General features: G+C 42.6%; 1 protein-coding gene across 7 annotated transcripts in view; it reads left to right on the top strand.

The window, feature by feature from the left end:
• RECQL (RecQ like helicase) overlaps positions 1–24,258 on the top strand; it is a 730,526-nt gene that overhangs the window by 269,741 nt on the left and 436,527 nt on the right. For 4 of the 7 annotated variants that reach the window (XM_069628434.1, XM_069628432.1, XM_069628433.1 and 1 more), the window contains exon 1: positions 9,062–9,203. The exons of the other annotated variants lie outside the window; for them this stretch is intronic. The gene's annotated coding sequence lies outside the window, so the exon portion shown is untranslated. Of the gene's footprint in view, positions 1–9,061; positions 9,204–24,258 lie in introns of those variants that run through there. 7 annotated transcript variants of the gene reach the window in all.

The following is a 24,258-nucleotide window of genomic DNA, read 5'->3' as shown; positions in this document are numbered from 1 at the left end:
TTAGGAACCCCTTCTACATAAATAGATTGCTACGAACCTAAAATCAAAAATGGCCGGCAAAATCAAAATGTAATCTAAGCGATGATGTCATCGCGTATTGCGTTATAACGTGACGCGCGACGTGATGACGTCATCGCGGCTCACACGGTAGCATAAAAACAGCGCTTGAACAGAGTTGCTGCGAAAATCTCCAGCAGCACTCTGCTAGACTCCAGGACCAAAATAACGTTTCTTAAGAAGACAAACAGGAAAAACAGGTAAGTTAAATTAGCTATTCCCCATGGGGTTTTGTAATGGTAACTTTTAAAAAATATTTCCAAAGCCATTTTCAGAAAAAGAATAAGTGATACTTTAACAATTATTAAGAAATCCTTCTCTATCCCTACAGAATTCACAAAACATTATTAGCAGAGAGTTGGAAAACAAAATATCCGTTTCTAAAAATACAATTGATGGATAAAAAATGATAGAAAAGCCAAATTAACATGGTTAAAGTGAATGCACTACCAAAAGTGTCTATGGAGGAACTAATTGGGGTGAGTTAAGAAACAATGTATTCCTTACCTTTGAGATTTTATTTTGGCAAAATGCAATTGTTAAAATGGTTTCTATTTCTTTTTCGTTTTAAAGTTCTTTTCTTTTTTTTTTTTACAAAACTATCAACAGACCAAAGTTTGCTCTCCTGAAGAACCATTGTAATTAGCAATGGGGAAACACGTGTTGAGAGAGGTTGGGATATGCATATTTGCTCTTTGAATTGTCAAGTACCGAATGTTAAATAAATACTTGGATAATGGAATCATTCATGTGATGGGAACATGTGGAATTGTTTATAAAAAATAACATATCAGCATCAACAAACTCAAGATTCTTTATTCTTTCACCTTTAATAATTTCCAAACACTCACCGCAATGAACCAAAATGGTATAAATTGGCGCATTTGAGTAAAAACTCACATCACTAAAATGTTCTATAGATATACTAACACCTGGAGAACTTTGTTCTCTAGATCCTGTTAATGTTTCAAGATATGTCCATCATCGTTTCATTGCTATGCTACACCTTATTTGTAATAAAACTGTTCCTCTACTCTGAGAAGTGGAACACTTCTTTTGGAGAAAAGAATATCAAGCCAGAGGAGCACCACATATCCACATGCTTTTATGGATTAAAGATGCTCCTAAATTTGGTCAGGACAGTGATGCCACTGTTTTGCAGTTCATCCAAAAATATGTCATTTGTGAAATCCCTTCACAAACGACAAATAGTGGCCTTCATGCACAAATTGTACAATTTCAAACACACAAATGTGGCCAATATTCTCGCAAATACAAAAAGAAAGGGAAATACTACACCAAATGCCGGTTTGGTTTCCCTAGACCAGTTACAGAAACAGGTGAAGTAAACAACTTCATGTCTTTAGTTAGGTGATTTACCTTTAACACTATGTCTAAGACCACGTATTACATTAAAAGAACAGAAGAATCAAAATATATCAATGATTACAATGCAATCATTGCCCACTTATGGAATGCAAACTTAGATGTGCAGTACATTGCAGACAATTCCACTGCAGTTGCACGATATGTTACAGCATACTTAACAAAAGCAGAAAAAACAGAGCCTCAAGACCTCTGGAATGACCTATCATCAGACAAAAAACTATCTCAGAAATTGTACAGCTTAGGCATAAAAATGCTTTCTCATAGAAAATGTGGCACCTACGAAGCTGCAGATTATTTAACCGGTACTGCTTTGTATGGAAAATCAGACAACATAGTATGGCTAAGTCTTGGTCCTGCTAAATCTAGAAAAAGAGTTCTCAAATCATATGACAACATACCAAAAAATTATCCTAACAGCCAAGACATTTTGCAAAACAATTTACTAGACACATACTACCCGAACAGGAGTACCACTTTGGAAAACATGTGTCTTTACCACATAGCCCAAAACTTTGCATAGAAAAATAATATAAAACCCGATGAAAGCAAAGGTATATATACAGTGACAGATTGTGAAAGCAGCTTAGTAAAACTTACCAAACCAAGTTTAATTAATCATATCAAATTGTCATTAAAAACTCCTCAACAGAAAGAACTATATTACATGTCCCTCCTACAACTTTTTGAACCATGGAGAAAAGAAGAGTTACTAGATAACTTTGACTGCTACGAAGATGCTTTCAAAGCAAATGAAAGCACCATCACCGATGTGAACTTTATGCAGTACAAAACAATGTTACAAAATGAACAGCAACATGAAGAAGAACTCCAGGCCCAACTAGATAAGGACACTCCCGACCGTAGTCAACTTTCTGTAACAGGAAGCCAAGAACCACTGAAACAGCCACTAATAGCAAATAAGGCAGAATCAGCTATGACAGAAGTAGAAAACACCATGTGTCACTAAGAAGAAGATACAGAAGACTTAACCGCACTACAATCAAAACTAAACAAAGAGCAGCGCACCATTTTTGAAGAAGTAACAAAAGAAATTGCACATGGTGTACAACATGAAAATAAAGAATGTACCTGCCAAAATTACAAACCTATACTACTACACGTCAGTGGTGAAGCTGGTTCAGGCAAAACATTCTTAATCAAAATCATCAGCAAGTTCCTTCAACAATTGACAAACAACAAACTGTCAGCTGTTGTAACTGCCCCCACAGGTTTAGCTGCCTACAACATAGGTGTTGTCACTTTACACCGATTGCTACTCCTTTTAGTAGAACACCAAAACAAATTAGATTATTACAAACTTTCTACAAAAGCTGCAATGGAACTACGCAGTATGTTAAAACAAATGAAAATGCTACTAATAGATGAAGTGAGCATGGTCTCCAACCTAATGTGGGCTTTGATTCATCTCAGATTGCAAGAAGTACTTAAAACAAACTACGAAGAACTCTTTGGAGGAAAACACATTGTTTTCGGAGATCTTCTCCAATTGACACCAGTGAAGGGTGAACCTATTTTTAAAACCTTAGGGCACAAATTCTGCCATAAAACTATTGGCAGCACAGGAAATGTCAACCTTTGGCAACATTTCCAATACAAAGAATTAACAGAAAACATGCGCCAATCTACAGTCCTCACCTACGCCAACATTTTAAAAAGTATTACAGTTGGTGTACTATCTCAAGAAGCACAAACAATATTAAAAACCTGTCGCATCCATGCACTCTTGCAAGCTGTTCCAAATTCAATGAAACAATGTTAAAAAAAGAAATGCAACCAATAATTGAAATTTGCTCCACAGACAAAGTGGACGTACACTACCAATGTGTCAACAAGCCGCAACAAGAGTAAATACCTTATAAAATTCAATCTCCAACACAGCTGGCTTGGAAAAAATATTCAAATGATCCTTAAACTGTAAAATTATCCTTAAACTGTAGAGTAATGCTTAAACGTAAACCTGGACTTGGAGCAAGGACTAGTTAAATGTGGCACTGGGTACAGTTGTTGGCTTTCAAACATACCCACGTGACAACAACATTCAGTTTGTCAATATACTCTTTGACAAACTTTCAGAAGTAAAAAGGATAGAGCGCTCAACAGCTCGGTTCCTTCTCTTCAAAGACATGTATGTACGTAGAGAACAATTTTCTCTAACTCTTGCATATGCAGACACCATTCATAAATCCCAAGGTCTTACCCTAGACAAAGCATTGATATATATTGGTAACCGTCTTTAAAGAAGGCATGAGCTACGTAGCACTATCACGCTTACGTACACTTGAAGGTCTATTTCTAATCAACTTTGATTCAAGTAAAGACAACGCTGATATTCCTTGCATTCTAGAATACAATAGGCTACGTTCACTATACACCCCAATCTAAAAGCATAACCTGTTCCATAAAAAATAAAATGTTGTAAAAGAAAACTAATTCAAACAGAAATGCAACAGAATCTGACTGCAAATCCTCCAAAGAGAGTAAAAGAAGCTAATACTTCATTATTAACCATAAGTAAAGAAGAACCTATTAGTCAAAGTAACTTAGGTACTTCTTCAGAGAGGCAACATACACTCTTAAAAAATGACCTGGACACAGAACTACCTGGTCCATTCAAATTTTCAAATGTAACTGGTGTAAGTTGTTACGCAAATGTAGCAATGAATATTCTATTTCAATTGCCACCAATTGTTGACAACATTTACTTACACAGTACAGACCAATTGTGTTTACAAATGTTAGTCCTTCATAGAAACGCAAAAAACAATCCTGACAACACGTATAGTGTTCACGGAATAAGACAAAAATTGGACTACTGTGCTGGAATGGTAAAATTCACTATAAACGCACAAGAAGATCCACAAGAATTTCTAATGTACTTACTACAAGTATTGGAAAACAAAAACATACCTATAAATGAAATTTTGCAGATTTCATACATGTGGAAACATACCTGCACACTCTGCAACAATGTTACACAAAAAGAAATCCCTAACGAGCGCTTTGTGCATGTATCCATACCAAATTGTGAATCCATTCCATTTCAGCAACTTGTACAACATGCAAACCATGGCAGATTATGTACTAACTGCAATTCAGATAATCGCTCCACCTTCGTAATACAAACACATAGTAAATACTTAATACTAATGCTTCTACGTTACAGTGCAGATGGTGCCAAAAACAACTGCAAGCTGACTGGATTCACACATGGTCAAGTATCACTTGGTAGAAAAACCTTCACAACAATAGGTATAATCTACCACGCAGGAGCCACAACCAATGCAGGTCACTACACTGTATATATAAAAAAGAAATGTGGATGGTTTGAATGTAATGATAGTACCATTACTCTAAAGCATTACTCTAAAGCAAATCTTACAAACGCTTATTTAATCTTTTTAAAGCCAAAATGTAATAACTAATCTGAACTTAAACATTAACAAAACTTCATTTAGAAAACTATAAACTGTTAGAATACGCCAACAGGTATCTAACTGCCAAAAGATTTGCAACAACCAAACAGATAAGTCAATACCAATACATTGTAACAAAAAATAGACCGTTAGAATACGCCAACAGGTATGTAACTGCTTCAGAAATCTGCAACAATCCAACAGATAGAACATTAACCAGAAACAAGAAGTAAACACTGAAAGGAAACCAACAAATACACTGTAGCATAACAAAAAAGGGTTTTTTTAATCCGACAAGGATTTTTTTTTCCCCACAGACCCAATGATTTCAAAAACAAACACAGAAACTGAGCAAAATGCACAGTACACTGGTTTGTAAACCAAATATGAGGGTCCAAAAAAAAGCTGAAATATCGATTATGAAATGTAATAAGTCTTTATAGAATACATACACTAACATGCTCTTTTCTTTTATCACAGAACTTGAAAAAGAATACTTCCTCCAGGTACCAAACTCATGTAAAAAAATGTATCGAATGTCAACAAATCATGCAGTAAGTATAATTGAAACCATTTGAAAGATAATCGAATCTATAGGTGTGATCTATGGCTGTGATATGGTGCAGTGGTTGTGGTCAGGACCTATAGTATTGAGTATACAGCCTTCACCCATGCACCCTGCCACAACCATCACAACATATCACTCCCATAGTAGCTTATAACTTCAGCACTTATAACTTCGGTCTTGGGTACACTCTGGCCACAACTCCAAAACATATCACACCCATGTTTGATTCTATGGGTGTGATCGATGGGTGTGATATGCTGCTGTGGTTGCCGCCAGGGCCTAGAGTCTTGGGTGCATGGCCGAAGGCCATGCACCCAAGACTCTAGGCCCTGGCGGCAACCACAGCAGCATATCACACCCATAGAATAAAACAATTTTAACTATGATCACACCCATAGAATCAACATTTTTTAACTAGGCCTCATCACATTTTTATTGTCCGCGGACACCTTGGGTGTCCTTAGAACAGTTTCTACTTGCCTGCGAACAGTACGGACAGGTATAGTGTCCACAGGACACCTCCATTTTCATTTATTTGTAGACATCCCGGACACCGCGTGTGTTCTTAAAACAGTTTCAACTTGCCTGCGAACAATACGGACAGGTATACTGTCCTTAGGACATTCCCATATGGGACTATAGCGGACATCAAGGACAGCGCTACTGTCCGCGGACACAATGAACACAACAGCGGTGCCTACCACCTAAATAGATACAATATTCGAACCATCTCTTACCCCCCTACCATCCCCAAACACTCTTACAGACCAACACACTTGCCAAAATTGTATTTCCCCACCATTTGACACTGCGCTGACCGTGGAACTCCGCGGATACAAGATGGCAGGCGTTTCCAAAAATGACACAAGCCGTTTAACCAATCAGGACACTGTCCGCAGAGCGAACAGGGAAAAGTGTCAGCGGACCGAACATAGATATCACTATTTATTTTTTACATACTTTTTGGTCATGTTTTTAAAAAACTACTGGATGGGTTTTCACCAAATTTACAAAAGCACGCTTTCGGGACCAAGCCGCTGCCCCTGCTGCAAATTTGGTGAAAATCTGTGCAGCAGTTTGGGCTGTAGGCGTGAGCAAAGTTTTTCTCCCATTCAGTCTATGGGAAAAAAAGATGTTTTGGGGCCCCCCCTATAACTTTGCCCCCCCTGAACCAAACCTCACCACACTTAACAAATAAATTCAGAGTGGGCAATATACTTTTCTTGCAAAGTTTGGTGAGGATTCGTCCAGGGGGAGAGGAGTTATAGGCCGCCCAAAAAGTGCTCTTCCTATGGAAACAGCAACTTAACCATAACTGCAAGGCCACTACCGTGGGCCATGTAATATATGTATTTTTATATATATATATATATATTTGGGAACATTTGTTTGTATGCTCGGGGTTGGTTTCAGCCCCATAACAGTTGGTGGGCGGAAATTGTGACCCAAGGTCGCTATACCAGTCTGGGGTGTACAGACGACCGTGAAATCTGACCAACCCCACCTATTCGCCCTGCACAGTGTGGGGACCGGCACGGTGCCATCAGTATAGGCGATTTTGGGAGATTGCTGATTTTGTGACGTATTCAAAAATAGGAAATTAGGTCACAAGGTCGGCATACCAGTCTGGGGTGTACTGGCGATACTGAATTTTGACCAACCCCACCCTTGCTCCCTGCACAGGTGTGGAGCGGGGTACAGCCCTTTGCTATCAGTATAGGCGTTTTTGGGAGATTGACGATTTTGCGATTTTTCAAAAATAGGAAGTTAGGACACAATATAAAATCCACATGGCTATAGCAGACCCCCACGGGCATGTCAACTACAGATCGGAGCAACGCTGGGTCTGTACTACTAGTTCCTTGATAATGGAGAAAAGTATGCTAAAATGATTCACCTTTTGCATAGAATTCTTCTACACTTCATTTTTTTTTTAATGTTCGGTTAATATGTGATTTTTGTACTTTCCAAGTCAGGCCTATAAAAGAGTGTATTGGTTTACTTTCTGAAACTCAAACATTCACAGATAATTGCACCTTGCTAATCGACGAGAACCGGAAATGTTTGGTTAAGTGCATTAATTGAACATTGGGCTCAAATCCCAGCTTCACTTTTTAAAGCGTGTTTTCCTGTACAACTCAACCTGTCACATTTGCCAGTCCCTAAATATTTCATAATTGTAAACCCATAAGAGTGAATACTCTTCAATAAACCTCACTCATAGATTAACTGGCTATAGTATGGCTTCAAATATAATACTGACCATGTATATGTTGCACACCACAAAAGCATATTTGTTTCTTTGTTCCAGAACCGAAAATCACTTGAAAACATAATCTCCCTTTTAATCTCAATCTAAGTCGTGAATAGTGCTCCTTCTTGGTAGCTTTTAATCTTTATTTGCAATCTATTCTATTGTATGTATATTTTTCCATGTGTTACCTACCCGTCTCCTTATCCATGCTTGAGCACTTTCTGTGAGGCTGCTAATCAGAGTTCTGTGTCTATGCTGTGGTACGTGTCCTATTTTAGTTTTGGCTATTAATATTGCATTACAGTACCGCTAGGGAGAAATGGCATGTCTGGAGGGACAAAACGTGTGTAGGTGTTTGGTGAATTACCCATTGGCTGCCCACAGCTATGCTAATCTCAATGGCCATTACCACCCACTGCACATCCTCCTGGGATCTCTTTGAGCTAACTTTATCAAACTTTCTGCTGTAGTGCATGTCACCTGAGAGTTAATGGCTACATTGTAGCTGTAAATGCTACTGGTGTAATACAAATGTCTTAACCAGGTCTGCCTTCAGACCCAGGATTTATAACCACTATAAGTTTGGTTAAAAACCAGCATTGGCAAAGCTAACAGTTTAGGCTTGTGATTAGTATTAGGCATTTTTTAGGCAATGCTATAATATGCCTAGGTACCTGCACCATTTTGCAGATGCTACCATTGATGGCCCGTTAATACCACTGCAGCAATGCCTGGCAAATGAATTTCCCATGCTTACACAAAAGTAAAAATTGTTGGCGTTGCCAATGCGTGTTCATGCAGCTACCAAGCTGTGTCCCGCATTTATACTACAGCTGGTATACCTTCCTGATTGCTGCTGTTAAAAAGCACCCTGTACCTCTGCTGGAACACAAGTGCCCTGGCCTCGAACTGCTAATGTTAAATGTTACCCTTGAAATACCACTTACTTTTTGTTCTGATTCTAGTAAGAAGGAGGGAGTCTTTCATGGAATACCTTGTTTATTGCGTGACCAGAGATTCCGGATCCCTTCGTTTCTTTAGGGAGAGGTCCCGCAGGTGTCTGTGCGCCACCCCAAAATTCCTTAAGCGTGCCCTGCCACCTTGTCCTTCATTTGTGCGTTGAATGACACTGAGAGAAAGGTCGATATCGCTTTAGTGACCACTAACCCTGCATGGAGCTGTGATATTTGTAAGGAATAAACCAGGCCATGGCCTGAGAGTCCCTGTAGGCGGGTTCTCCCTGGCCATCGCTCGGGAATCGCTGGCGCCGATGCCCAGCGCTGTGCCCATGATGTGACTCACTGCCGGCCCTGTGTTTAGCAGCTGGTTGCTATACACAGCGTCTCCGGGAGGGGTTTCAGCTGTTCTGGCGGGAGTCGGATGCGGTCCCCGGCAGTGACTCACCCGCCCTGCACTGTGTGAGAGACTGCATCCCGCGCGCTGTACCTCAGACCAGCAGAGGATCCAGCGGCTGCCCGAAGACCAGCGTTGCTCATTGCAGGTCAGTGCTTGCGAGTTTTCTCGAGAAGGGACTTTTATCTGGTGAGAAGGACGCTCAGCGGTCTTACCCTGTTTTTTTGTCTGAAGGTCAGCGAGCAGCGTCCCGTTATAACTCTTCATCCGTTGCAATGCGGTTTGTACAATGTTCAGGGTGGACCATACTTAATCAGAAGAGTCTCTTTGACTCTTATTAGGGTGTTGTGCAAGCGTTGCCTTGCAGCGCCCCACCCATACGCGAGCCCCCCCCCCCCCTGCCCTAACTTCTCTCCTGCCCTCGCCTCCATGCTCTCGCGCAACCCGAGACCCTCACACCGCTCCAAGTCTGGCACGGGTGCCGCACCCCTCCCGCCCTAAGCCAGGTGCACAGCGTAACACACTCAAACCATCCGGCTAGTAAGACACCTGAAACTATGGTGCGTTTTAGTCGCATATTAACCTTTTACATATAATGGCCCAGCCTCCACGTAAGTCCCGCAGAGTGTAAAACAACTTAAATTGTCCGGTGTTGAAATGCGCAATTTATTTTTGTATTTTTTGTGAATGTACTTCCATTATGTGACCTGTGAGCCGGTTGAGGTGTAATGATTTTCGATTCGATATTTCGTCATTTTTATAGCGCCTTTTTTCAACATTGCTATGCCCCAAGATAGTATTAATAAAACGGACATGCGTTTTAAATACTACATATAATACGCGATGCTCCCTGCGCATAGCTCTCAACTCGCACGCTTTTTGACTCGCCCGCCAAGCCTCCTGCACGCCCATTCATTCCAATGGTCGTTTCACCCGCCCTTGCAACACAAATGGCTGAGAGCTATGCCTGCGCCACAGGAAGTGCTTCAGCTTAGTGTGCCTCTTGTTAATACAATGTCGGGAGACTGTATATTGTAAAAAATGTGCTACCTCTTTAGGTTCGAAGCACGCCTTAGTTTGTTTACATAACGAGCACTTTTGTAGATTTGAGCTCTGGGCGCGAACACTGCATCTGTAAGACCTCATCAGATAGCACTTTAATACAAATGTAGGGGAAAGTATTGTTTAACTTTTGGAGAATCATTTGCATGCAGTCGGTAATAGAAATGAACACGTGTAACTCTGAAACCGGATATTGTACATAGATACTATATCTTTACGTGTGTTGCATAAAACAAGTCACTCAACTCTTTAGAGCCTGTTACAGTAGACTTCATCATTTCTCGAAAATATTTTTCAGTCTAGCTTTCCCAGAATAATAATTTGTTGAACCATATTTCTTGATTTTAATACAAAGCGCAAAATGACTTTACACACATGAAACAATAAACTCGTCATAATGTTCTGAGATTCAAAGGGTGTGCAAAATAAAGAGCGAGAATTAGGATACAACAAAATACATTAATGAGACTAGTGATTCATGCGTAGGGATTCTGGTTTGGCTCTGAGTGGAATCTGTGCATGACCAATACCTATCCCTGGCCTCTTGCCTGACATCCCGTCACAATGCATGATATGGCATTTATAACCCGCCTGTTCACAAGTGTTTCTAGGCGCGACAAGACAAAGAGGTGGATACAAAGGGAGGGCAAAATAACGATCTTACTAGGCCTTGTATCGTTCAGATCGCGCAAGTGTGGGGAAGAGGGAAGGAGAGAAGTGTCGGGGGGAGGGTAAGGGTGAAGTGCAGTTAACTCACAAGTGCAGTCAGCGGGTAGCTCATAAGTGCAGAGAGAAGGGACGGTAGGGTCGCAGTTACAGACCCTAAAGTGCTGGGGAGCCCGTAGGCAGTACAAGGACAACTGGACATGCCGCGGCCTGGGCCCGAGTTCAGAGGGTGACCAGGTGTGCAGAGCAGTTGGGTGCATCAGCAGGGGAGAGGAAGAGAGCATGCAGAAGCAAAAAGGAAGGTCTTCAGTTGCTTCCGGAGGTGGCTCTGCTCAAGTCTGAGAGAGGAAGGGAGGCTGTTCTAGAGACCAGCCCTAGTCGAGGAGAGAGATCTGCCCCCAACTCCCTGCTTGGAGAAGCGTCTGACCCTCAGAGAGTTTGAGGTGGATGAGCAGAGAGCTCAAGAAGGAAGATGTTTTGGAACAGAAAGTTGGAGTTAGAGCCAGCGAAGAGATTTCAGAGCTGGAGCGATACGATCCCTGGGCTTGAGGCCAAGGACAAGTCTCACAGTCTGTTCTGGATAAGTTGTAAAGGTCAAAGATTAGAGGCAGGAAGATTTAGGAAGAGGCTGTTGCAATAGTTCAGCCTAGAGAGGAAAAGGGCTCTGGAGACGGTGAGCTTCTGGGGGAAAGTGATAAAAGGAAGAATACTTTTGAGGAGGTGCAGTTGATAGTTTGACGACTTAGAGACGTCAGAGATGTGAGGAGAGGCATCACTGATACCTTGCATGCCCATCTACCACGCAGCAAAAGTCTGATGCCTGGTTTTCCCACTGCACTATTCCCAACAGAGCCTACCTCTCCACATCCTTTACGTCATATCCCCGCAATCTCCTCAACAACACAAAATCCACATCTAGCTTCCCTATATTTTACCAGATAGGGGAGTGTGAGATCAAATGATTTGCCCACCAAGATCCTTCTCATGACAACTCTGGAAGTACATGGGGGCTGTGAAGATTGTATGACCCCTCCTGTTCCCAGCAGCGAACCTCTGTGCTGGGAAGCAGAACAGGATGCATGGCAGGTGCCATGTCCATCAGGATGGCCACCTTTATAGGCATGGAGTACATGGGACACTTGCCCCCTTCTCCTTGAACAGTGGGGCAGGAGTGTCCTTTTACCCCTGTGTAGATTCTGCAACCATAAACCAATAAAAACGAATCTGCATTCAATGACCTGCTCTTCGAAATCACTTGGGGGTGGCAGGACCTCTGGCTCTTCTCTGGCTGGACTAAGACTTAGAGTGTTAGCGGGCAACTTGCATAGTTAGCAAGTGCTGCTTCAATGTGACCTCAGCCTTGATTGGAGGAGGGCTGATATGCCACAGTTGTTCGCGGGCGTGGGAGAAATAGGGAAGACTGCAAGGACAGCTCATGGGACAGTTGATGAGATGTTATATTATTAGACCTGCCTGTAAATGCTATAGCTTTCTTATAGTTACTGCTGCTAGTTGTGCTGTAAAATGTGCAGTTCTCGTTGTGGGAATTTCTGCCCCTGTAGCAAAAATCAAGTTTGGGTTCTGTCACCGTAGTGAAAATCACAAGTGGACACCCATGGCAACGTGTTTTTTGTGGTGCAGATGGGTCTCGGCTGTGGTTTGGCGGCCATCGGCTTGCGACTCTAATTGATCTTAAGGTAGCCACTTGGCTGGTATGGGCCAGAGTCCTGCTTGGCTCACCCATCTCTGAAGCAGAGAGTGGATGATTTCCCCCTAACCTCTAGTAATCGATCCACAGCTATCCAAGATTTTTGACTGCAATGGTGTGAACCACCACTGTATTCTATTAATAACCTTAGTGAACAGAGGATAGCACAGCGGCAAGGCGCTGTTCTTGGAAGCAAGACCACGTAGAGCAGCAGAGGTTTGAATCCGGATCCGCGCTTAGAAACCGAACTCAGGTACAGTATTAGGCGCTTTATAAAAAAGTATTTCTGAAATACCATTGGCCATATCCCACTACTGGGCAAGTGGTATTTTTGTAGTTCGTTTAAAAAAAGTGTCATTGGAAGTAATTCACCCAGACCGTCGTGAAGCCCCAATCAAATGTGCCTGAAGGAATTATTTTCTCTGAAGCTAAAGTGTACATGCAGTATATTTATTTTAGAATAAATGGGAACGGCACATGCATAGATCTCAAGGTGCCCCATGTAGCCCATTAATTCCTTCTTTATTTGCACTGAAGGAAAATTATTAATAAAGGATTTTGCAACAAAAAAAACGGCGCTCTGTCAGTCCAGTTTTGAAGCCCCACAAGATGCAGGTTTTGATACCTTTTGTGGGGATATGTGAAAGTGCTACGCAGAGTTATTACAATTCATTAGCTTTCAATGTTCGACAGACTTCTTCATCCGATGGTGCAGAGTGAAGTGATTGGTAAAGAAATTCCCACGGACAGTTCATATTCTCAAAGCAAAGAAAAAAACATTTTAAACTTCATTGGCTAAAGGAACCGCATGCATGGAGTTCAGGTCTGGAATTGCTGTCTATAAAAGACCATACAAATTCCTGGTCTTAAAGTGGGTCCCAGAAATGTCGTAACGTTTCTGTTATTGTTTTCCACATTTTCAGATGAGTGTTGCATTTTGAAAAAATAAATCTTGTTCACATGGAACTCTTAAATGAAATGTGTGTTCAAATTTGGGCACAGTCTTAAGGGGGCCCTTTTCATTTCCTAAAATGATGTTATTTGAAAAGACGATTGAAGCAAAACCTTTAAAAACACGTAATTGGAGTGCATGGCCAGTATTGTATTTTCCTCACACAGTCTAAACATGTGTTGTGCCGCCTCTATAGTGTCAGGGCACTGTTGAGATTTCCGTGTAGACGCTAAGGTTTCCTAGCTGGTATATAGTGTGATATTAGAAAATATGCTCAAGTTTTAAATGGCACAGTCTTCTACCTCTGTATGCCTCAAGCTTCACATGGATTTCTTGAGTTGCGTGTATTCTGGAAAATGCAAATAATGTTACCCTTTTTAGAACTGTGCAATATCCACTTGTATCACATTGTGTCTCATGCTAGGTAATGGGTGAAAACCGTTTGAGCTTAGAAGGCCCTAGTTTCTGTTGTTGGTGTCCAGTGCCCTCACTCATTACAGGGTTGGAGAGCAATGCTACCGCAGGGCTGTCTTTTGACTTTGATAGGATTGCATTGTTGGACCTATGCTTAAAGTTGGCCACAGTGTGCCATGAAACCTAGATCTATGTTCAGACCGCTATGTTCAGACCGCTACCTTTTCGCTTAGACATATTTATGTACTTGAGCTCCCACTTCCTTCTGGGTGTGGTACTTTTGAGGTGTGCTTTTAAAACCATCATCCTGAAACGTGTGCCAAACTTTTGTAAAATGTCGACCCACTAGTGTTTCTGTTTTGTGCTTCGAGAGGGTGCATCTTTGTAGGTTCATCCTTTCACGTCTCACCTATTTACTTCCCTTGAATGATGAGGTATACAACATTGGATGATCTGCAGTTGTCTGTTCCTTAAATCTGTATTGTTCATTTCTGTGGGTCTGTTATAGCAGATCGTTGCAGATGTGTTGGAATGTTTTGCATCTCCTGACATTGCATGGGTATGTTCCGGGACTTCTTTGTTCTTGATCTAGTAGACATGTAATCGTTGTCCGAGGCTGTGCTAGCTTTCTCAGTTGCCTGTATGCAATTAGCGGAGCCTTTTTGAGTATGTCTCTCCGCCCATCATCTCTGCTAAATATAGGCTGGAGGTCCTTTTCACTTGTTAGTGCTGGATGATTGCTGATAGTATTTGTTCTCTATCTCTGCTGTCTCTGTAGTATAGCAGGTTTTCTCTGGGTATTTCCAGTTGTTGCCGCCCGTCTCTGGAACAACCTCGATTCATAAATACGAGCTGGCAGGTGATGCCGGCCCTCTACAAATGCCCACTAATAAGGCCTGTTTCCACTTCCCCCTCTGGCCCATTGTGGGTGGCAATGTGTCTACGGAGCACCAGCCTGACCACCCTGCTCGTAAAAAAAATCAGTGTTCCAGCAGCTTAACCGCAATGTAAGATAGGCCAAGTTGGGCTTTGCACTAACGGCATGAAAAGCACTGCTGGGCTGCACACATTGCTTCCTGATCTGAATAATGAAAAAAGCCCAGTTGAGCTGTGCGAGATACTTCCAGTTAATATCATCAAGAACTGCAATGTTTTGAGTCACAGCCATTTAAAAATGTCCGACCCAGCGACGATGGCCGACCCACACAAACTGCCTTGGGTGCTTGGCCCGCCTCAGACCACCCCTGATTGGGTAGCTTTATCTAATATGCAAGTTGTGCCTGGGAGCCGGTAGGCAATGCTGGCCCCTACAAACGCCTGCTAATAAAACCTGTTTCCACTTCTCCAGTCTGGCTATGGAAGGACATCACCAAGGGTATATGTGCTGTGAGAAACCAGAAGGTGTCTCATCCGATTGTCCCCTCAAATCTCTCTCTCAGGTGGCGGGCACGGCCATCTCCTTTTGGAGCCAGACCCTGGAAGTGGACTGTGCAGGAGGATTACCTGGGTGAAGGGACCTCAGGGAGTGGGAGTAGGTGTGGGACGCCGGATAGCGAGACACGGTAGCCCTCCCCTGTAAAACCATTATCCCATTTTACCAGTTATGATATATGGGAACTTTACCCCCCACCCCCTTCCCTTCACAAACCCTTTCACATGTACAGCCCGCTCTGGGAGAAAACAGACTCACACCCGAGCAGTGTACCTGACATGTCCCGTTAATATGGTCAGGTGAAGTCGGACAATTACTGACAATCACTCATACCTAACTTCCATTAAACTTCCCCACACAGATAAAAGGCGGAGCACGAGAGCAAACTCTGAGCGAGGCAAAGCACATGAATGAGTCGGCAACTGAACGATGGCAGAAAGACGACAAACCAAGAAGAGTGCGCAAGGAGAGAAATACCCTTGATCTTTTTAGCAATAAACCGTTACTTTCAAGAATCCTTTCAGTCAGAAAACATAAGGCCAGGAAACCAAACTGAATAATCCTGCATCCTGTGTCAGAGATACTTGAGGCCCTCCCACGTAACGGACCAAGGTGGGGAGGAGCAGCAGCCGCTGTGGTATCGTCCTTGGCTCCAAGAACAAAGAAGCGCCAAAGAGATCAACACAGCCGGTGACTTAGTGAGACCGATGCAAGACCGGTCTGTGTTGTAGTCAAGGTTGCAAGTGACAACATTGTATAACGAGCAATAAAACAAACATTGTAAAACATTGTAGTAAAGCCGATCTGCTGATGAATGTTTGAACTTGAAAAGGAAAGATACAATACCGTTGACATAGTGGTCCGGCACTGTGAATGTGCTCAATTGAAGGTCTCTGTATCCCGCCAAGAAGTGGCAGAAACGAAAGTAGAAGATTTGTGTGAAGTGAATCGAAGTGGTCCTGCAACGGTTTAAGCAAAACCCATCGCACATTCGAAAGCCTTCTAGTTTTAAATTAAGAGGAACCATAGAAAGTAAGATTACATGGTCCGAGCCTGAACGAGGGAGACCAAATGTGAATACTGTACTAAAAGGATCTGAGCCCGAACGAGGGAGATCCATGGCCCGAGCCCCAACGTGGGAGACCAAGTTTTAACATTGTGGTAAAAAGGGGGTCCAAGCCTGAAGGAGGGAGACCCATGAGGAACACTGGAAATGAGAACTTGTGCATGTGAAAATCCTGATAAGAATGGAACTTTGATGTTGATTTGTTACAACAGGCCCTCTGCAGTGAGAGACTGTTATTGGAAAAGAGGCTTTGGCAGAAGGCCCTGCTTTGAACTGTATCCTTGTGGCAGAGAAGCCAGAGTGTGTGCGAAGCTCGAACATACTGCCTTGCCATGTACTGAAAACGCGGGGAAGGGAAGCCAACTCCTCAACCGTCCTGACATATTATTTCTTTTGTGTTTAGAAGTAAGTATTGGCAATAGGCCCTTTTATTTTGAAAGAGACTCGACTAGTACTGTGTCATTAGTGTTTGGTTGTAGCTTGCTCCCATCCTCAGATTTAGGTTAGATAGGTGTTTAACCAACCCATTGAAGTTCAATAAACACCCTTGAACTGTAATCACTTGTCTGTCTTCACTGTTTGATATCATGCCTTCCTTACAGTGCCTACATGCCTTTCAAAACATACTGTTTCCATGCCCGCTACCCTGCCTTGTCACTCTCTGGTTACTCCTTCAACATCCCTCCCGCCCAGAGTCTCTCCCGTTTTCCCACAATCTACCTATGCACACATGTCCACTCTGCCTATGACAATCTCTGTGCCCGCCAAAACACAAACAGCTTCATGTCTCTGTTGGGCTAATAGTGCCACCCGCCTCGCCTTCATTCTTAAGCCCTTGACTCTATTATGCTCCACACATTTCTACACGCAAGAAGCGCCTCAGAGTGCGCACTTACCCAGCATGCGTGGTTCTCCCTCCTATGTTTTCTCCTGCGCTGATCCGGCGTACCAATTTTACTTGTCAATATAATGCAATGGCCGCTTCGTGCCTCCATGGGAACATGAAGAGCACAGGCCAGTTCCTTCAGGTTCGCAACACTCATTTGAGAGCACACACACTTCCTGCAGATTCACTCCTAAACACCCACACCACAGCTAACCGAACTGCCAACACAGCCCCCCTTCATCTGTAAAGCCTTTACTTGGTTGCTCAGCCAACATTGGCCCTGGTTTTGGCAAAATATACCGCCTCCAGGCACCACCACTTCTCCCTGTAGAAACAAGCGTTTGAGAGCTGACGGACTACAGATCTGCAAATATCTCTGCAGCGTCAAGCACAACGGTACCTCTTGCCTTAAGAAACAAGCGCTTGAGAACATGCACCTTCCCAAGCCTCCTAATGTCTCTGCCCTATCATGGACCCAAACATCTACCTCATGCCATGTTGGACCTACCTCATGCCATGCAATACCTAGCTTCTTGCCCACCATCAACAGCCATATTCTATCTATGCAGCGAGCACCATGCCCTCGTGCCACCTTTCTCCCCACTAACATTTTGACCAACCCCTGTGCTCGCCTCTCAGCCCACTTTTCCACTAAGCTGCTTGTCCCCGTGGGCCCATTCCTCATCCTTGCTATCAATATTAGCTCTATAGCGGACCCAATCCAAAGTTATTATAAAGTCTTAAAAAATGACCATCAAAACAAAAACCCGCCCAAACCACGATGGTCAGCTCCTAAAAGTCCCCTTACTAATATCCTCCACAATAAACATACTGCCTGTAATGAAAAATATTCTAATCCCATTACCACTATACCAAAGTGAACTCTAAAAGGAGCATTAGTTAACGCTAGATCCCTCACAGCACATTCACTTGATATCACTGACCTAATCATCTCCAATGACCTTGACCTGTTAGCCAACTCAGAGTCTGAGTCGTGGCTGCACAACGGATCTGGCCCAGCCCTCTCCATAGCGGTTCCACCAAAGTATGTCATCTATCGAAAGGGTAGAGTAGACTTTAGAGAGGGAGGCGTTGCCGTCATAGCCAAATATTCCCTCTACCTAAGAGAAATCAGTAATGCTACCACTCTGTCAGGAGAAGTCCTTTCTGTCAAGCTCACTTGTTCCCATACCGCCACAGTACCTATCCATTTGGTTTACCGGGCACCTGGACCTCCACTTGGCTTTGAAGACGAGATTCTACAACTTTTGTCCGTCGGTGCCAAACTATCGTCAAAAACTATCATCAGGGCCGACTTTAACATGGGCTTCAATGATAACTCGGATCCAAGCGCCGTTTCCTTAGCCAATTCTAATAAGCTAAGGAACATATTCACAACCGCACTCACGTCAAGGGCTGTATCCTGAATTGGCTCGCTGGCACAAACTGTAACATCACAATCACCTCCAATCTACCATATCTCTGGACAGACCACAACATTATCTCCTCTGTCATACCAGAGCACAGCTTAGCTTCCACCCTGCTTACACCTCTACCGTAAGATATCTCAGAAGATAACCACCTGCTGCATTTTACCTCTGCTGTCTGTGCTCACCAGCACACCTACCAACAGCACTGATCTGGATACTCTAGTGAACATCTGCAACCAAGCTTTCACGCTGGCAATAGACTCAGTAGCCCCTTTATCCCAATGTAAATCAAAATGCATTGCTCACTTGAACTCCCGGCTTACCCCGGAATTGAAAACTCTTCGTGCTAACAAACGAGCAGAAGAAACTAACTGGAGGAATGGCTGATCTGACTCTTAACAAAGCCCTATTTACCTCCCTAGCAAAGACTGATAAACAGGCAATACTTCTTGAAAAAAGTTCCACCTACAACACAAGAATCGCCAAAGCAAACTCCAGGGAGTTCTTTGCTATTCTATGCGAATTAGATTTGTCCGCACCACCGGGAGATAACTGCATCAAAGACAATATTCAAAATGTCTTGGTAGACAAAATCCCATTGCTTCAAAAGAAGATGGTGCTGAAGAATAATATACTAAGCAAGGCTACCCTAGAGAACTCAAATGTCCAAGCCTTCACCCCCACCCGTAATCTTTCCAACCTTTGACTTCAAACCAGTCCCCGAGTCTGAGGTCATACAGATCATCAAAGGTCTCAAACCATTCAGATATCCTAGAGATGTCTCCCAAACCTCAGTCATCAAGGACTGCGCTGACAAATTCTCTCCCTTCATATCTGCCATCAACACCTCGTTTGCCCCTGTGTCTGTACCAACCAACTTAAGACGCCTGGATTCTACCACTCCTACAAAAACGACCTTAGACCCTTCCAACACCACTAATTACTGCCCTATCACTAATGTACCATTCCTCCTTAAAATTCTGGAACGAGCAGCATTCCTTCTGATTCAGTCGAACCTAGAAATTAACAACCTCCTTGGCCTGCTCCAATCAGATTTTCGTCCAGGCTATGGCACCGAGATGGCTCTTCTTAACCTAAAAAATCCATTGGATGAATTGAAAGACGCTGGCAAGATTGCTCTTCTCCTTCTTCTGGACTTCTCTGCTGCCTTCGATTTGGTGGACCACCAAATCCTTTGCCATCACCTCCAATCTGCTGCACATTTTTCCACTGAAGCTATCCCCTGGATTTCCTCCTTCCTTTCCAATAGATCCAGGAGGGCCTTCTCTACCACTGCATCTGCCCATCTAGCCCATGTCGCCTTCAGTGTACCTGAAGGGTCCTGTGTGTCTCCGACATTGTACAACACCTTTACCAAACCCCTCTTCATATCTCCTAGACACCAAAGGAATATCCTACACAAACTGTGGCCAATACCCTACTACTTCTACCCATTACAGGAAACTACACCACAAATTCCAACACTTTGAACTCACTCTACATAACCATTCAGGCTTTGGATGGCATCCCACATGCTATGCCTCAACGATGATAAGACCGAAATTATTCTGATTGGCTCGCAAATCATTAAGCATACTAAATGGGCCCTACAAATCCTTCAGCTTAGACGGCCATACCATGCTGATCTCACGTGAGGTCAAGACCCTAGGTGTCGATCTAGACTCCACATTGTCCCTAACGAGACAGACTAACACAATTGCATCATCAGCAGCATACTCCACTAAGCTAATAAATACTGCAAACCCTTCTTGACCACAGACCGCCATCTCCCTGTTGCCCGGGCGCTCATCGGATCCAGATTGGATTACTGTAATGTACATTTTGCAGGGACTTCCTCTAGGAACATCAAGAAACTGTAGGTAATACAAAACTATGCGCTCAGGGCTGCCCTAAACATCCCCAAATGAGAGCGCATTTCAGCTGCGAGAAGAGATGCGCACTGGCTGCTAGTTGGCGAACGGAACATCTTTAAAATGCTTGCCATCTCACAAAAATGTCTCTCGTACTCAGCACTTAGATTCCTGGCACAAAAAACATACCAAAGCAAACTCTGCAAGACCAACCCGCTCATTGAACTCTCATCGCCTCATCATCCCTAGACTCGGGCAAAAAAGAGCAGGGGGCCTGAGCTTTCCATTAATAGCTACCATATCCTGGAATGCCCTTCTGTTGAATTTAAGATTGGAACAATCATATTGGGTCTTCTGCAAGCACCTTAAGACTCTACTGTTCAACCAGCACGCAACCTTGTATAACTCTTGCCTTAATGAAACCACATCATCCCATATATCTGTTCTCATGTTGCTTCAATGAAATGTATCACTCTACTCTAATTTAATCTGCGTCGCTCTCATGCATTTGCTGAGTGTGGTAACATTGCCTTGATGCGTACGGGTTTAGCACGCTTTATAAATGGATGAATAAATAAACAAAATCTGGACCTGCCTGACCATCGTATATTTGACACTGGAGCCTTATGAAAAATCTAATCATGCGAAGTTGACGACAAATGAAATAGATTGCAAAATCTTGCAGCTCTAACGACTGACCCAAGCTCTTGTTCAGATCAAATTGCGTACATGTAACAAATATGTAACTACACACTGAATACAACTGACTTTACAGCAAAGTTTCAACAAAAAACTGTCATACAATCCATGTAATCTTAGCAATATCATACTATATAATAAAAGGCCAGATGTCTGTTTTTCCAAACCCGTCTTGCCTGCTTCACCTGTTATCCCCACTAGAGCTTATGGCTGACACATACAAATAAGACAACAAGTTCATCTTCCAGGCAAACAAAATGTGTATTTCAACAATGATAACCTACAATTAGCTCAAGAAAAGGCCAAAGACACCACTTTAACAGCATACCTCAAGTTGCATATACTAAATATATACATACATTTTTTTAAAAAACCTATAAACAGAAATTAATTTGATTAAGCACTATTTCTCTAACAAAAGAAATGACTTTTTTTCTCAGTGTACTTGTATATTATGTCATTATTCATTGTAATATGTATTATACCATTAATATTCTTCATGTAAGTTTTAAACTTTATTTCACTTCAATTTACTTTATTTTATGTTCTCATGTCTACTTCGAATCATGCTGCACGTGAATTGTATCACTATGGCATTTGAGTCCAAAACCTGTAAGTGACATCCAAGACAATGAGGAGCAGAAGCAACAATTGAACTTTGAACAGATTCTGTGAGATTTATTTTGAGATTACTACCCCACCACGTAGAAGGAGCATTATGCCGTGTACACACAAGCTTTTACACTAGATAGCAATATTTAGATACATACTAAGCTTTAGACAAGTTCAAAGAACTAGCAATAGTATCTTAACATAACAGAGGCACTGATTTATTAAAGAGTTATGATGTTCTTTTTCATGACATCTGTAGCATGAAAAACGAAATTCAAATAGTACATTGAAAGCATTGTTACATGTTCGCAAATTAGAGTACAAACTGTTCATTCAGACATTGCAGATGTCTGCCCGTTCTATGTATCCACCTGGACTCTTATCAGGAGAGTATGTTCTATATTCATAGTTCCTTTTACTGAATCTACCATCCACCACTTGATGTCATCAGGGGAATGTCTAAACAGTAGAACGTGTTGGACCATGGTGACGCTAGTGACCATATATCTTAGCTGAGATCTGAGTTCCGAAACACATGTTCACTGAACTCATTGGTTGTCCTATGTACCTCAACTTGCATGGGTATTCAATGCAGCAGATTTCTCTCTGTGTTTTACTGTTAGTGAATTCTGATAAGGACTATTGTCATTGTCTTTCACCAATCATGAATGATAATGTTTTTTGAGTGAATTTACACACAAAGCACTGACCGCATAGGTAGTGTCCCATTCCACAGGGTATTTTTTAAAATAGTTTTTTCAAAAGTGGTGTGCACTAGTTTCTTTCAAATTTGTAGCACGTCTCAAAGCGAATATGGGTGTTTCTTCCTTGGCCAAGTTGTGTTTTAATAATGGCCAATGTTTTTAATAATGTTCTTCAATTTGGATATCACAGCTGAATGTGTGATAATACACATCATGCGATTATGATTAATTGGTCTATCGTGTTTCTCAAGAAGACGTTTGTGTGGAATTAAACCTAGCTCATTTTTTTAATACCTCTTGAGCAGTTTTTTTGGGTAGCCTCTTTCAAGAAACTGATCGTTCAGTATTAGGGAATTGGTGATAAAACGTCTGCAAATCAGTACAGTTCCTGCAGAGGCATAGATATTGCCCAAAGGGTAAATGATCTTTTAGGCTTCTTGAATGGAAACCGGTATAATGTAAGGCTGTATTGCTGTCCGTTGGTTTTTGGAACTGAGTAAAGTGAATGGAGTTGTCAAGAAAATTGACCTTGGTCAGACTGCAATCGAGAGTAAATTGAATGTTTTCATTACAATTATTCAGGTAGCGATTAAATAATTGGAGAGTATTTTCATCTCCATGCCAAATAAAGAGAACATCATCAATGTATCTTCTCCACACCAAGAAAGGTGGTATCGTCTGTATATATGACATTTTTCCCAACATTCCATATAAAGCACTGCCAGGTTGGGTGCAAAAGCAGCCCGCACATCAATGCCTGCAGACAAAGCATGGCCCTTTCCAAGGCCCTCTTCTAAGACTACCGATGCCTGCCTGGGCCTATCCAGGTTTCTATGACCACCCAGCCAACTTTCCTGCCCTCATCATTCCTGCACCATCCATTAAGGCACAACCGCTGATGACCGCTCAGCCTCCCCATGCCACCCCATCTGCAAACTTCCTCTCAACTTCCCTCTTGCCACCTGCAGCCTGACTTCCCCGACCCCATCACCATGTGCAAGGTAATCCTTCCTCCACCCGTACCAACAACCCTTGTAACCCCTGTCCCACCTAACACAGGCCCAGCCCACCTATCCCCCACCTTCCTACTTCTTACTGCTTTTACTTCGTACTCACTCGACGCAGACACAGCACTTATACCTGCCTACACCTCACAATTGTAACACCTTCAACATCTCTACTAGCACACGTAACCCTTCCACCCTTATTCACCACACCATACCCCAACCCTATCCAACCCCTTCGAGTCATGCTGCTGTCTAATCCCCACCCATTCTGTTCCTCTTCTCCTCCACCCTCCACTCCCCTCACTGCCACGCCTAATGCCACAAAGAACCACCAGTCTACGCTCCCATACTTTTGCATCACACTCCACCCCTACACGCAGGGACTTACCAGCCACCAAAGCCCTTTGACTCCTCAGATTCTCCACACGCACAACGCCACCTTCCACACCTTCATTCTCACCCCCTTCCATGCCAACGCCTACCAATCAGCCCCAAGAGTCCCCTTAATTTATTTTTTAATTTGTTTATTGGTATTTGTTATTATACAGCTTTTCATATCATTTTAAATATGCCATTAGTTGCAAAATTATCAGCATCTCATAATAAAACAGTAACCTTTTTTTATAAACATAACAACATTAACTATTTTGACCATGTTAATTAGTTCCATGCCTCTCAGCATAGTGGGGTAGTG

Source organism: Ambystoma mexicanum, chromosome 12 (assembly GCF_040938575.1).
Source record: "Ambystoma mexicanum isolate Mex_15411 chromosome 12, UKY_AmexF1_1, whole genome shotgun sequence".
Classification (NCBI taxonomy): Eukaryota; Metazoa; Chordata; class Amphibia; order Caudata; family Ambystomatidae; genus Ambystoma; species Ambystoma mexicanum.
This window is presented reverse-complemented; position numbering and strand designations above follow the sequence as displayed.